Raw genomic sequence first — 15,657 nt, forward strand, 5'->3', positions numbered from 1 at the left:
GTCCAAGATATCATTGGGGAAAATCTTCTGACTAACTTTCATGAAGATCGGACAATAAATGTTGCCACTAAAGTGTTTACAAGGTTTTACTATAGCCATATTTAGCCATATTAGGAAAAATGCCCCGCCCCCTGGCGGCCATATTTTTCAAGCAACCGTAACCATTTTTTGAACTCATCCAAATTATGGTTTAGACAAATCTTCTGACCAAATTTCATAAAGATTGGACAATAAATGTGGCATCTATAGTGTTTCCAAGGAAAATGTTGACGCCGCATGACGGAACAAAAAGCGATCACAAAAGCTCATCATGAGCACATTGTGCTCAGGTGAGCTAAAAATATACCTAATGTGAGGAAAATGCTTAACCTCACTTACATAGCTCAACTTCATTTGGGCTGTGCTCTACAAAAAGGGTGTTTAATTGCATGTTCGCCAAGTGTCTGCACGGACTAATAAGGAATGACACTTTCCGCTTTTATGATATTTTTTCATTTAAAGCAAAACTCTGATAACTTGGATAAGTTCAAAAAATGGTTACGGTTGCTTGAAAAATATTTTTTAGCAAAAAATCAAGTTAAGGTGCAGAGTGCTGTCCCTGATTAGCCTGTGGGGACTGCACAGGTTAATCTGGTACAACACTTTTCGCTTCTGCGTTAAACACCTTTTTCACAGAGCGAGGCTCATTTGTATGAGCTTCCAGTTAGGAACTATGTATAAAATAAGTTTTACATTGAAAGGTATGAAATCAGCTGACAGGAGGAGAATAAACACTCGCGAAGGATAAATACATACAGGTAAGTGTAAAATAAGTGACTGCTATATTTATAAAACAAGAGCATCCCATAACGGGTGCCAAAGCTTGGCTGCGGGTGCATTTTTTAATAAATGAAAGCTTGTTCGATTACTTTTTTTAGAGTTCCGTGACCTTGACCTTTGACCTAGTGACCTTAAAATGGGTGTGGTATGTAGACCCCCCCCCCCCGAAAGATAATCACAATTCCAGTAAATTGCAAAACAAGAGGCCTGAAAGGCCAAAAGTCGCTCACCTGAGATAAAAGTGAACTGACCTGTTCAATGTGGCCTAAGATATCATAAGCTCAATTATTGTTCTTACCAAGTTTCATGACAGGTGAAATATAAATGTATATTTTAGAGTGCTAACAAGGTTTAACTATAGCCTTATAAGGATAAATTTCCCTCCCCTGGCATCAATGTTTTTCCAAGCAACCAGAACCATATTTAGAGTGATATCAAGTTTTTACAAAAGGCTTATTAGGAAAAATGCTCCCCCCTGGTGGTCATGTTTTTCAAGCAACTGGAACCATTTTCGAACTTGTCCAAAAAATAACCGGTATTGGGAAAATCTTTTCACTAAGTTAAATGATGATCAGACAATAAATGTGGCCTTTAGAGTGTAAACACTGTTTTACTATAGCCATATAAGGAAAAATGTCTGGCCCCCTTTCGACCATGTTTTTAACAGACCAGAACCTCTTTTAAACTCTTCTAAAATATCATTAGAACAAATCTTTTGACCAAGTTTCATGAAGATTGGATAATAGATGTGACGTATAGGGTTTTACAAGTTTTTATCATAGCAATATAAGGAAAAATGCCCCCCCCCCCTTGCAGCCATGTTTTTCAATCAACCAGAACAATTTGCCAAATCGTCCAAGATATCATTGGGAAAAATCCTCTGACCAACTTTCATGAAGTAACAATAAATGTAGCCTTTACAGTATTAATAAGGCTCGACTATAGCCATATAATGAAAAATGCCCCGCCCCCTGATGGCCATGTTTTTCAAGCAACCACAATCACTTTCGAACTGGTCCATGATATCATTGGATCTTCTGACCATGTTTTATAATGATCGGACAATAACTGTGGCCTCTAGAGTGTTAACAAGGTTTATCTTAAGCCATGTGAGGAAAAATGCCCCGCCCCCTGGTGGCCATGTTTTTCAAGCAACCACAACCATTTTCGAACTGGTCCATGATATCATTGGATCTTCTGACCAAGTTTTATGATGATCGGACAATAAATGTGGCCTTTAGAGTTATAACAAGGTTTATTTTAAGCCATGAAAGGTTAAATGCCCCGCCCCATGGCGGCCATGTTTTTCAACCGACTGGAACCATTTTTTAACGCATCCAAGATATATAATTTGAACAACCAGAAGATTCATGAAGATCAGACAATAAATAGAGCGTCTTGAGTGTTAACAAGGGTTTACTATAGCCATATATATCCATTTTTGGAAAAATCCCCTACCCTCCGGCAGCAATGTTTTTCAAGCAACTGAAACCATTTTCAAACTGGTCCAATATATTATTAGAACAAGTCTTCTTATTTAATTTCATGATGATCGGACAATAAATGCAGTCTTTAGAGTGTTAACAAGGTTTGACTATGGCCATATAAGGAAAAATGCCCCACCCCCTGATGGTCATGTTTTTCAACCAACCGGAAACATTTTTGAACGCATCCAAGATATTGAGACAAATCTAATGACCAAGTTTTATGGAGATTGGACAATAAGTGATTATGTAGCCTCTATAGTGTAAACAAGGTTTTACTATAGCCTTATATATACATATAAGGAAAAATTCCCCGCCGCCTGGCAGCGACCAACCGGAACCATTTTCATTCTCGTCCAAGATATCATTTGCACTTATCTTCTGTCTAAATTTCATTAGGTTCTGACAATTAAAGTTGCCTCTAGAGTGTTAACAAGGCAAATGTTGACGCCGCACAAAAGGCGATCGCATACGTTCACTATGATCAACATCTGCTCAGGTGAGCTAAAAAGGGCTGCTATATTTATAAACTAAATTTTACATTGAAAGGTAAGATATCAGCTGAAAGGAGGAGAAATCAACCCCTCCCCCTGAAGGTAAATACACCAGGTAAGTGTAAGAATAAAGGACTGCTCATCACCTGAGTACCATAATGAAAACAAGTCACCAAGACTCGTGTGTCAGATTTATTAACAGTTAAATAAACAGTTGACGACTAGACGAACATCCGGAATATCAATCTGAAAATGATCAGATGTCAAATTTGTATTTTAAACATGAAACATTAAGTTCACGTTATAGACACATAATTAAATAAATTAGCTTAATATGCATAGATAGCATTGTTCTCGTTCAGGATTCGTTCATTACACAAGATTGTGGTAAGAGCATGGAACATCTCTACCACCCACACGATCAACATACGCCTGATCACCTACGACCGGATGGTGTACACCGATTTGTACAACCAACACGTAAAGTGGTTTTCATAGATTCGATTTTCGTAATACATTTATTGAAAAAGCAGTTGTTGATGATGATATTAATGAATACATATATATATATATATATATATATATATATATATATATATATATATATATATATATATGTATATATAAATTTATTAATTTATTTATATATATATATATATATATATATATATTCTTGTTGAAGAATATTTCATTTAAATCGACATTTGATGATAATATTCAATTAAGGAAGTCACATAATCAATTGTAATGAACAGCACTGACTTGTTATAAAACAGTGTTTTCGTTAACACATATTTTTTATTCGAGAAAGCATAACACATATATTTCATTGACTCTTGAAAACAATAATGATTATCGAATGAATAACATTACGACATAGCTTGATCTTTTTGAGAGAATTTAAAAGAACAGCAACACATACATTAAAATATATGTTGCACGGAAATAATCTTTACATTAGAAGTGTAAAAATAAATCGACTTATTTTATATTGCGCATGGCGATTGTCACTAAGATACAAATGTAATACAAAACCAATGAGTAAATTAGAGCAGAGTGACCCAAATAGCAATAACCTTATGGCAAAATCATTAATTGATAACAGTATTGTACAGTTCACAACAGAGATCGATTTGATAATTACTGTCAATTCGATAGTTGTCTGCCACTTGGTGTTTGCTAATCAAACATACATTACAATCGCCTTAATGGCACGTAGTTGTACAGATTTGATAACGTTCCAGATAAGGTAGGTAACGTATTCAATTCAATTTAAGACCTAATCATTATCTCAAGTATGGTTCAGTGTGGGCTTCAATTTGAAGGACTGTTATTTTGAATAACAGTAGTATTAATAGATGTCGCTAAAGTCTGAAATTCATTATTGAATTTTAACATTTCATACAAGTGCGCTAACACTATTTATAATTTCATTTAGGCTGACGCAGAAAAATAACATAAATTATCTTACTCTTCAACAGGTTGTTAATAAAAAAATAGTGCCCATACCTATTGTATTCCGATTAATATTTGTTGTGTTCCGAATAAGTAGTGGTATTTAATTTTACCTAAAATGAACATTATTATATGGAAAACATTGTCCCAGACTTTGTCAGAGCTAAAGCTTCAAAACCTTTAGATCATGTGTCTTTAATGTGTCACGTTGATTGATTCGATTTATGGCTAGTTGGTTCCCTATTGATCTTTGCGTCTCTGTGTCGAAAGACACATAACTATTACAAACAGCGAAAAGAGACGGATTACGTCAAGTTTGCATAGCTGTGGACGTTAACAAAAATTAAGCGTCATATTTTGTGCCTATCATCATATAGTTCAGCTGTAAATTTATCAATGAGGTTAATATTTAGTACTTTGTTCATCACATGAAATATCTCATGTAATCAAACACTAGATAGATAATAAAGTTTAAATGTAAGGATACCAGTTTAATAATGTCTTGTTTTATCGTTCACAAGTGCGTTGAAAGTGTCAGATATCACCATATTGACTGTTTCATATTTATCTCAAACAAAGATAGTAATGATATAGGATTGTGTTTGTCTGCCAAGTAACAAACTACATAAAGAAGACTTAAGACTGCATTAATTGGGATGTATATTGACAAAGCACCATAACCCGGGCCGAATCAGACGATCACGAGTTCGATCCGTACATATAACTTGTGTGCGGATTGGTTATACAATCATTTCTATGGCATTTCTATGGCAATTCTCACACTATATCTGTTTAAAGAATGACAATTGTAAGTTACTGGCTTAGAAATATACACTTAGTACTAATACACAAGCTAACCTAGTATAGCGTAAGGTTAATAAACATATCCCTGTAATATGTATGAACTACTATTAGAAACTTCGAGCCTCAATCTTAAAAAAACAAACAAACATATCAACAATACAAATTAAAAGGCACGTTCAGTTTATATATTTAATTTCGAACAAAACAAAATATATATTATATTATGTTTAATATACTGAAAGAGTTCATGCATACCTTATATATGAAACATCAACACCATGTTATTAGCTGCTTAAATAAAAAAAAAAACACAAGCTACAAAAAGTGTTTCAATAATTCTCCATTGTTTGTCTCTTTACAATTTCACAAAATTGAATATTGGTATGAAAAAAAATCCATGCCCTTTAAACTGCAATCACATAATACTGAAAATATGATCTGTTGAAAATGTAGCTATTCTATGGCAATTAAACCAAGAAGTTTAAGACATCAAATCCAACAACCATGGTCATGGAAACGATCACGTGACTAGCGCTGTTACAGAGATCGGTGTCACAGTAGCATGAATGTGCAAAAAAGCAAATTCAAAAGCTGTTGTCATGAAGACGATCAAGTGCAACGGTATAGCCGAACGCAGACGTCTCCGTACACCCGTTAGACTGACCGTTTTCACACAGTCCCGTTCAACAGCAACTGAAAACATGACGTTTATTTTTTATTGAGCTTAACCCATTTATGCCTAGTGGACTCTCTTATCCTTCTAAATTTGATCAATTTATTTCCACAATATGGGATGTTTAGTATACTTATTTCTATATTTATAATATTTCTTACAGAAATTCCTTTTAGCAAACAGCGCAGGCCCAGATGAGACGCCGCATCATGCGGCGTCTCATCTATGTCTACGCTGTTTGCCAAGGCCTTTTTTCTAGACGCTGGGCATAAATGGGTTAATTGTATGTTCATGTGTGCGTTTTTTTATATACTCGTAGTTGGGCAGAAAGGTGTGTTAACGGTGACAATACAGTCACAACATGGCGCCCGTACAGCGACTTCACGATTGTACGTAGAGTATCATTATGACTCCCGTAAATGCACAAGGTGTAGGTAAAGTGGCCACGCGTCTGTACACTGAACTATAGATAGTAATAAAGTGTCCGGGCTATCGGTTCATGCAATGATCACATCATAAATTCGCGTGAATATTTCTGCCGGTTTCGCAAAACGCATTCCTCCATTATGATGTATGGAAAAAAACACATACTGCGATTTTTTTTCTTATTACGAAGACCACCGTACTTCACGAAGTGAAGCTCCATTAATTAATTAATACGAAACATTGGGAGTAGGGTTTAACGATAAGGACTCGACAGAGTGTAAATAGGCACTCATCCTTTGGAGAACTCGTCCTTTAAAGCGGTCGGCCTTTGACCAAGTTATATCGATTGCATTCAAAAATTATTTTTTTTGGTTTTGAACGTAATTTCCATCCATTTATGTAAAATACATAAACATATACATGCATTGTAGGCGTATACATAAATTTGTTTATTTATTTGAAGTTCACACATCTGTCCTTCAGTGCTCTAACAGAATCAAGCTTCATTGCGATTTTCAGGAAAAACATGGCGTCGTTTGTAAAAGACCACGTTTTTGGATAACAATATATGAAGAGAACAAGGCCAATGACAATATGTAATCTAAATTCTTTCTAACAATAAAATTAGGTTGTACACTTAAGCTGCATTATAGTTATTGTGCTCAAAGAGACCTCGCGTACTGTTTGTACGGCGTAAAAACTGTTTTTGATTTGTTATCATCCGGCCGACCATATTTTTGTGCAAACACTAAACTTTTTTGATTATCCATCAACAGTTTTAAGTCTTTTAGTTCCTTTCGAACATAGTCACTAAATAGCCTTATAGTTAGCCTAAATATATGTGAAGAAATAATACTTAATAGTAATTTTGAAGGTTTCTGCGTGTCATTCTATAATGGATCATCGCTCCGGAGAATCTTGGCTTAATGTATGTGCGTAAAGTGTCGTCCCAGATTAGCATGTGCAGTCCGTACAAGCTAATCGGGGCGACATTTTCCGCGTTTATTGAAGTTTTGCTTCGAAAAGACTTCATTTAAACAAAAATATATACGACGTTAAGTGTTGTCCCTGATTTTCCTGTGCGGACTGCTAAGGCTAATCTGATACGGCACTTTACGCTAATGCATTTATTCCCGTGTTCCCATTGCTCGCACTAATAGCATTATTAAAAACTGTAACGTTACGTGGTCCAGCTTTCCTTTTTAAACATGATTTACATCCACTTTTCTTAGTAACGGACGCATGGCTCAGATCAAGCGTGTCATCGTTGCACGCTCCCCCCATACATTTGTAGCACGTGATCGCCTTGATCGTGATCGCCGACGTCAGACCAACTGGAAATATAAGTTAGTTCGTTACGAAGCTTTTACTCACCTTCATGCATTACAAATGTTCATGTTAGTTTAAATTATACAGCCACATAAATACTCAAAATGAACGACTATTTCGTAAAATATTTCGTAAAATAAAGTTAACTTATTAAAAGATCATTGTTCCACAATTTCAACGCTAAATGTGATTTAGTTTCATGGATTAGAAAAGACACAAAATACCCGTTTTTATAGTGTGTGACAATTTATTCCAGGTGAATTTACCGCGACGATATCAGAACATTTACGTGCGAATGCGAACGGGAACTACGTCGTCCTTCCAACGCTTCCCGACGCCAATCGTAAATGCCTAAAAATAAAAACGAGCATTGTGTATCTCGTTAAATCTATGTTACCATTCCACATCAAGCGTTGACATTTTGGCTATTGCTAAAAGGAACACTAATTAAGTATGGGCTAACGTTATTATACGAAATAGTTAACGAATTATTTGTTGAGTTTTAGTATTTATGTGGCTTTTATTTGTTCGTATATAAAAGTGTTGTTTTTTTCGAAAACGTAAAATGTACTTAATATACTACAGGTATACATATAATAAAGGTAGATTCAATCCATGCACAGTATAATGCAGACACAAACACATATTTCACCCACACAGGTTAAAGTGTTATGTTATGTTCATAGAAACAATTTTTGAATTGAATACCCTAAGCTTAAACAAAAATACAGTCAAAATTAGACCAGAATTTTTGGTTTGGAAATTCCACTATATATATAAGAAGATTTTTCAATCTTGTATACGTAACCGCAAGTATAATTATATATATTATGTCCGATTTATATAAACGGACGCATAATCAATGGAATTTTGACACATTAATACACTAAAAAAAAAACTTAAATTTCGAAACATGTTCGACAAAACATGACATTTAAAACATCGATTCGATACTGGATGCAGATGCGTGACAAATTTCAGTAACATGAAATAATACTCTCCTAGACTTAATGGTGTATTTAAATTGGTTTTAAACTAGTCATTCATTTGTTTACATGTACCTCGTTCTGGAAAAACATGACTTAATGCATGTGCGTAAAGTGTCGTCTCAGATAAGCCTGTGCAGTCCGCAGTGACGACACTTTAAGCCTAGACTGGATGTTTCCTTTAAACGAAAAATTCCATAAAAGCGGAAAGTGTCGTCGCTGGTTAGCCTGTGTGGAATGCACAGGCTAATCTGGAACGACACTATACGCACATACATTAAACCCGGTTTTCCCAGAACGAGGCTAATATGAGTGTAGCTCTTAAAGTGAACACATTCGAGCATGAACATGCACAAACTAAAGGTTGTGCAAGGTAAAGCGTTTTCTCATAAAAGTATTTAATTACCCAAAGCATGTTAATACATGTAAACAGTCATACAGGTATTTGTCTTTACATGGACATTGTTTTGTTTGTAAAATGTACAAATCACGATCGGCTTTTTTAAACGTCAATATCTTTGTTCGTAGAATAATACGCGACCGTCCTATGTTAATGACTAGTTATAAAAAATAAACTCGCATATTTTTGGAGTGTTCTACAACCAAACACACGCAACATCGATGGTGACTGGAAACAAATAGAGTACTCACCGTCGTGCTTTAAATACGCCACCCCCACCCCCGCATGATGCTTTGTTGATTCTCTTTTAGAGAATTTGTGTTATTTATTATACTAGAAGGGGGAAAAGTATTACTTATATAACAAAGGGAAATAACGGTGCAATTATACTAACACAAGTTTAAGTGTTTGTGCATACTACAAGTTCTCTCAATAGGAGATAACTGACTATTAAGGCACTAGCTGATACATATTATAGTGTTGGAGTTAGGCACCGGACAAAAATTCAACATTAACACTAATAACTCGTAATAACATTGCACATATTAAATCCAGAATTAAGTTCTTTGTCACTGCAATATTCCTATTGCTACATAAAAGGGTTTAATTTCATGGCTAGACAAAATGTAAAAATTAAAATTAACTAAGGGCAATAACGGTATAAATACATAGTAACGCTTTCTGTGTGCTACACTTCCGATAACTGAGCTACCTATCCACCCAATCCCAACCCATTCAATTCGTTACGTGAAAGGTACAAACAATAATAGCATCGTATAAAATGGAAAGGATGAATATCGAAAAAAGATACTGTCGGTCAAATATGGGTTAAGTGTGTCAAAACAAAATTCATTCAGTCCGATTATGTTTTAGTAGTAGAAGTAATATCTTCTTAATATTTAAAGACTGTGTTAAACATGTAAACTACGGAAGCGCTATGTACCGTTTACGAATCAAGACGCTGCTTGCGTAGAGGAAAGAAAGGGAAATCACCTTAAATAAAGGAAAATTGTGAAACACAAGTTCATCAAATCCTGGTGTGCATTGTTTGTTAAATAACATTCTATGCATTCTATTTTTCGACCTATTCTTTGCAAATTATAAGGATCAATATCGTATCGATAGGTAGTGCTTTTTAACCAAAAAACCAACAAAAAGTCTCTCTTTTCCAGTCCTCGAATCATACGAACGAACAAATATATTCACCAATTCACTTTTATTTACATTATATTGTATACTGATCTTACTTTTTTCAAATCAAATAAAATATTGATTTATTAAACACAATATAAAGCCTAGCAGATATTATGTCAGAGCATAAGAGTTCTGTGAAGATTTGTTACGACGCAGACAAAAATTTAAATTGTTCGGAAACATATACAAGTAAACGTTGGGAAGTGCTTAGAATATATACTAGTATACGTTATGAATTGCACAAGTACACGACATTTTATCTATGGTACCTTTATCCTTTTATTAACGTATTTTATTTAATTTTATTTCATGTACGCAAAAACAATTTGTGGCAAATATTCTCTAAATGCTAGTGCATGACTTATTATAGACCTATTTATTTGGGGCCAACCAGTATATATTCTTTACGTTCACTTCAATAAAGTGAAGATATTGCTTCCAGACCATTGTAAAGGTCCGCCCATAGGACATTTGCAATGACGCTTTCAGGACCTGTAAATAAAATCTGACTTCCATAACTCACACTCCAGGCCATGATGAAATATTGCATTAAATGTGCTTTTTAAAATAACAATACTGTTCATGTGTATGTTAAAAATGTTGATGATATGTAGGTTTGTGTTGTTGTCGTAGAAAATGATTATAGTGGTGCTTCTACTTCTGCTGATTATGATGACGATGCTTTTGTTGCTGCTGTTGATAATGGTAATGTTATTATTATGAACGCTATGCTTACTTTATTGGCTAAGCATTCTGTATTGTATTATTTTTTCATAATTCTTTACTTGTTATCTAGCCATCAGTTGCTAAACAGGCGCTTGTTACACAGGCATCCACACCGGACAAAGCCATACGTGAATCGACAGCTTATTTGACGGAACTTCGGCTATTGTTGGCAAACTAAGTGCTTTTCGTGATCTAAAATATCCTTTCACCATGGCTTGATCGTCTCTACCGCGCTACAACCTGAAGTGCACAATGTTCGTGGTGTGATATTGTACAATTAATTACTTGATTCCAATGATATTGCATCTGGTATGTTGATTTATTAAATAAATGTTTTTTAACATGCCAAATTGAATATAATTATGTTAAATCGATTCGCATTATATCAACATGCCGACTGTTATAATATAAGCTCAGTTGAATTATCCGAAGGGATATTAATCAGAGTGTTATAATATATTTAAATTAAAACTACGAACAGATTGAAGAAAAACACGACGAATGTCTTTCAATAATTGTATCTCCATGGACAAGAAATACTTTTGAATATTGGACACAGAAATTCTTCAACTCGTTTTATCCATCATCCTTGTCTACTTGACATAATAAGCTAAAGAAATACTAGACCCCAGTCCCCATTAAGCACGGGTGGAATCGGCAGTAAATCCGGGACGACTTTGGAGATCTTTGAACGTAAATGATCTTCCAAAGACCATCACCCATGACAAAACACGGACCTAACACTAACAAACCCAGCCGCAACACGCAATAAACACGCTCACATGGACTGTCCGGGACAGTCCCGACAGCGCTACGTACCAACACAACAAAGACCCGACTAATCCCATATAAGCGAGGACCAACACGGCATCTTCACGGATCATCCCGGATCTAAACGACTACGACAACGATAGTTACACGTTCTTTCCGATTTATTTTTAAACTTAGTTTTCCATGTAATCTTGTCAACCGGTTTTAAAATGTTCTTCATACCAGTTTATCACACCTTTAAGATAATAACGGATACTTATGTTACAAAAGCGGCGGTCTCGTTTAATAGCACACAATTCGCCTCAAGTGGCGGTCTTGTCAATTTCTCTATAAATGCAATGTGTATGTTCGAGCTATTAGCGGGACAATGTCATTAGATGGACGTGGATACTTAAAATAAACTTTGCAGTTTTTAAGGTAAGGACACAGTTCATTTTGAACAATTTTACCTTGCTTAATTGTTTTAATATTGTCAGTTTGAAAGTACAAATTATTATGTTTACATATTGCGATTATATGTATTTTTAGATAGTTCTTAACACTATGTGGATAAAAACGAACGAAATATCTAGTAGTTGATATCTAATTTACAACCTAATACGCATACTTATGCATCAAACCATGGATTAAACAAATATATAGTCTACTCAATCATTGAATGTATTTTTGTCACTTATTTGGAGTATTTTATGACTTGTTGTTATGCCTTTCATTGGTAGGTTTTGTAGTTGAAGTTGTTGTAGTTGTTTATTTATTTTTATTTAAGCAACTCCTTTAAAGCAACAATATGATTGGTTCCTCTATTAGCGTTTTATTGTACACATCATCTTTAAAAAAATGGTATCGTGGTATATTATTCGAATTCTCAATCTCAGTTTAAAAATTATATTTGAACTATAAGAAAACTGTTTTCATTATGAAATAAAATATCAAGTCATTCAATTCACCATTCTCCTAAATACACCGCTAATATTAAACGTACGATATGGTAACGATTAAGTAAAGCAGAATACTTAACCTTTATATCATTTGAAGGCCTATTTCAACAAGACAAATCTAAAGCAATGCGTTATCATATTTCACGACTTCAATATACATGTAATGTGAGATTGCCGGGGCTCATTTCATACAATAGTGTTAGACGGCCGGTTATGACTCGTAATGCTTTCGTAAAGGAGCGTATGGTGCGCAAACATGTTTTATTTTTATCAGAGACGTAAATAACAGAGATAGGCAACTCGACAAATATCGGCACGTCGCGGTATTCGGCGAGATGAGCGCGCAACTGTTTGTCGGTTGCTACGGTAGTTTATACGCTATCAACATTTCTGAAACACGCTTTCGCGTTTAAGTTTTTGCGATTTGAAACAAATAAATTGTTATGTATTATTAAAATGAGAATGTATGCGGTATTATCACACAATAGAAATGTGTCAATCAAAATGAATCACACGCCGCATTGCTGTATCTAGCGATTTTAATCTCCTCAAGTTTGAAAAAAAAACACAATGATAGCCGGTATTTAAAGATTGCCTTTGAAATAGGATACATTCAAATTAAGAGGCGATCAGAATCTTACGACAAACAACTAATAATTGGTTGTTTTAAATAGATTTTTGCTTTCCATTTTAATTGCAGCGTTTACATTTGATAAATCCGAATGCCATTTACAAACAGTATAATTTGAATAAAGCTCTGAACAAATGTGTCTTCTAATGGAGAGTATCTATTCTTGGTCTGCTCTAATCGTCTGTTTGTGTTCATTGTTCTCTTTAATGACCGCTAAATTCAATGCACGATTTTACCAATTATAACATTACCACCTAGAGAATATGTATAGAAATATTCAGACCCGTAAACTGTGCCATTCTCCGATATTAAGCATATCGATCCAGTTATTTAGTCACTTTTCTGTGTCTCTTCACCTTGTCTTAGACGGATTTTGTGTCATGGGATGACGAGGATTTAAGTCTGGATTTATTTCTAGGTATACCGATTATGATGAACATTGTCACAGTGAATTTGTTCAGGACATTATTCAGTCAGTTTTGTATGAGTTTCCAGAATACAAAAGTTAATGAAAAGAACATATGAATTCCGTATGTTGTAAAAAACATCATCTTATCTTGAAAAGTATGTCCTCTTATGCACATTATGATTAAGTAAAAGGAATGTGTCCCGGCTTCTACAGAGGAGCCTTTGCAACCATTGTTTCCCGGCTTCTATAGAGGAGCCTATGCAACCATTGTGTCCCGACTTCTACAGAAGAGCTTATGCAACCATTTGTGTGATACAGTCTCTTCATAAACCTCTGTAGTAACAATTTTAGTCTGTGTAATAAAATAATGCATGAACATAGATTTTACAGTTTAATGATATTTCATCAAAACTTCATAATTCATTAACAAATATCAATACACCTGGCATAAAACAAAGTAAGCAATTTATAAGGCATAACACACATTAAGCAAGTTGTTGATATTACAAATAACCAATTGGAAGAAAACAGCAAATATTCTGCAGTTATGCAGGCAACACACATGTAAGCATAAGAGCCATTATCGTATGAGGCAGGGTATTAATGTTTCTGAAGAAAACTCATAATCACATAAGAATTTTTCATCATGGAGATTGGACTATAAATGTGACTTAGAGTGTTGACATGTTTTTACCATAGCCATACCAGGCCATGGCCGCCTGGTCATGTTTTTAAACCAACCGGAACCATTTTCGAACTTGTCCGATATATCATTGGGACACATTTTTGACCAAGTTTCTTGAAGACGGGGCAATAAATGTGGCCTCCAGAGTGTTAAAAAGGTTTTTATATAGCCATATATAGACATATAAAGAAAAAAGCCCAACCCCCTGGTGCCAATGTTTTTCAACTAACCGGAACCATTTTTAAACTTGCCAAAGATATAATTGGGACACATCTTCTGACCAAGTTTCATGATGACGGACAATAGACCGGAACAATTTTAAAACTTGTCCAAGGGACAAATGTTCTGACCAAACTCTTTAAGATTTGAAAATTAATGTGGCCTCTAGAGTGTTAACAAGGCAAATGTTGACGCAGCACAACATACACCAAACGACGGACAAAAAGCGATTACAAAAGCTAACCATTAGCACATTGTGCTCAGGTAAGCTAAAGGGCAAAAAGATAATCACTAGAAATTTATTCACACAAAAAATGGTCCAGGGCAATTTCCTAACCATGAACATACACAGTATTGTGTCCTGCATCATTAACACATACTTATATACTAAAATATGTTTTGCCATTTCTTTGATCTGAATGTAAACAGAGTATGTTCAGGTCTCTTGCGTGCATATTGACAATATATGGCTTTGGATCACTTTGTTCAGTATGTAACACTCAACCCTCATAGGCACAGTGATCTCAACTTGACAGTCTCCAACGGCAGCTGAGTCTAGTTCTGTTGTTGACGATGACGAACCACACTAAGTTGCTTTGTCTTCATACAATGCGCTGTTGAGAGACGTATCATCCTCAGATCTCAGTTATGGATTCATCCTCATCGAGCAGGAAACCATTGTCAAGTGATGTTCGGGATGATTCATCAAGTAAATGTCAAGATCGCTTGTGCTGCTACTGCCCCCATAACTCGCTCCCTGCTGGGCATGGCCAAACTGAAAATACAAATGAGCATATCAGATGAACACTAAATCATATGATATGTATTATATGCTATCCTAAATTTAGATAAAAAATATACAGGCCTCATGGAATTTATAAAGAAGGCATATTAGCATGCATTTTATACTGTTTCATAAGTGAATTCTTGTTCTTTCTATCAGCAACCCGACAACATTCAGGCTATTCAATTGACTTGTCACTGCATATTGTAATAATGGCAATTTTTCCATAAGATGTAATAGACTACTGAAGTTGAGGTCCCCAAAAGCCAGTACCTTTAAAATAGGATTTATGTGTGTTACATGAATGTTACATTGTTATTTAAACACACTTCCATATTACAGAATTCCTTTTCTTGTAATAGAATCAGCCTAATTTTTTATAAATTCATTGTCATATTTCAGCAAATAAACACTGAAAGACAATAAACAA

General features: G+C 34.9%; 2 protein-coding genes across 2 annotated transcripts in view; both read left to right on the forward strand.

The window, feature by feature from the left end:
- LOC127835792 (uncharacterized) overlaps positions 1–15,657 on the forward strand; it is a 343,344-nt gene that overhangs the window by 109,478 nt on the left and 218,209 nt on the right. The window lies entirely within an intron of this gene.
- The window catches only part of LOC127835795 (uncharacterized), a 563,233-nt gene continuing 559,392 nt past the window's right edge, over positions 11,817–15,657 (forward strand). Inside the window, exon 1 of the mRNA XM_052362231.1 lies at positions 11,817–11,978. The gene's annotated coding sequence lies outside the window, so the exon portion shown is untranslated. The remainder of the gene's footprint in view (positions 11,979–15,657) is intronic.

Source organism: Dreissena polymorpha, chromosome 6 (genome assembly GCF_020536995.1).
Source record: "Dreissena polymorpha isolate Duluth1 chromosome 6, UMN_Dpol_1.0, whole genome shotgun sequence".
Taxonomy (NCBI): domain Eukaryota; kingdom Metazoa; phylum Mollusca; class Bivalvia; order Myida; family Dreissenidae; genus Dreissena; species Dreissena polymorpha.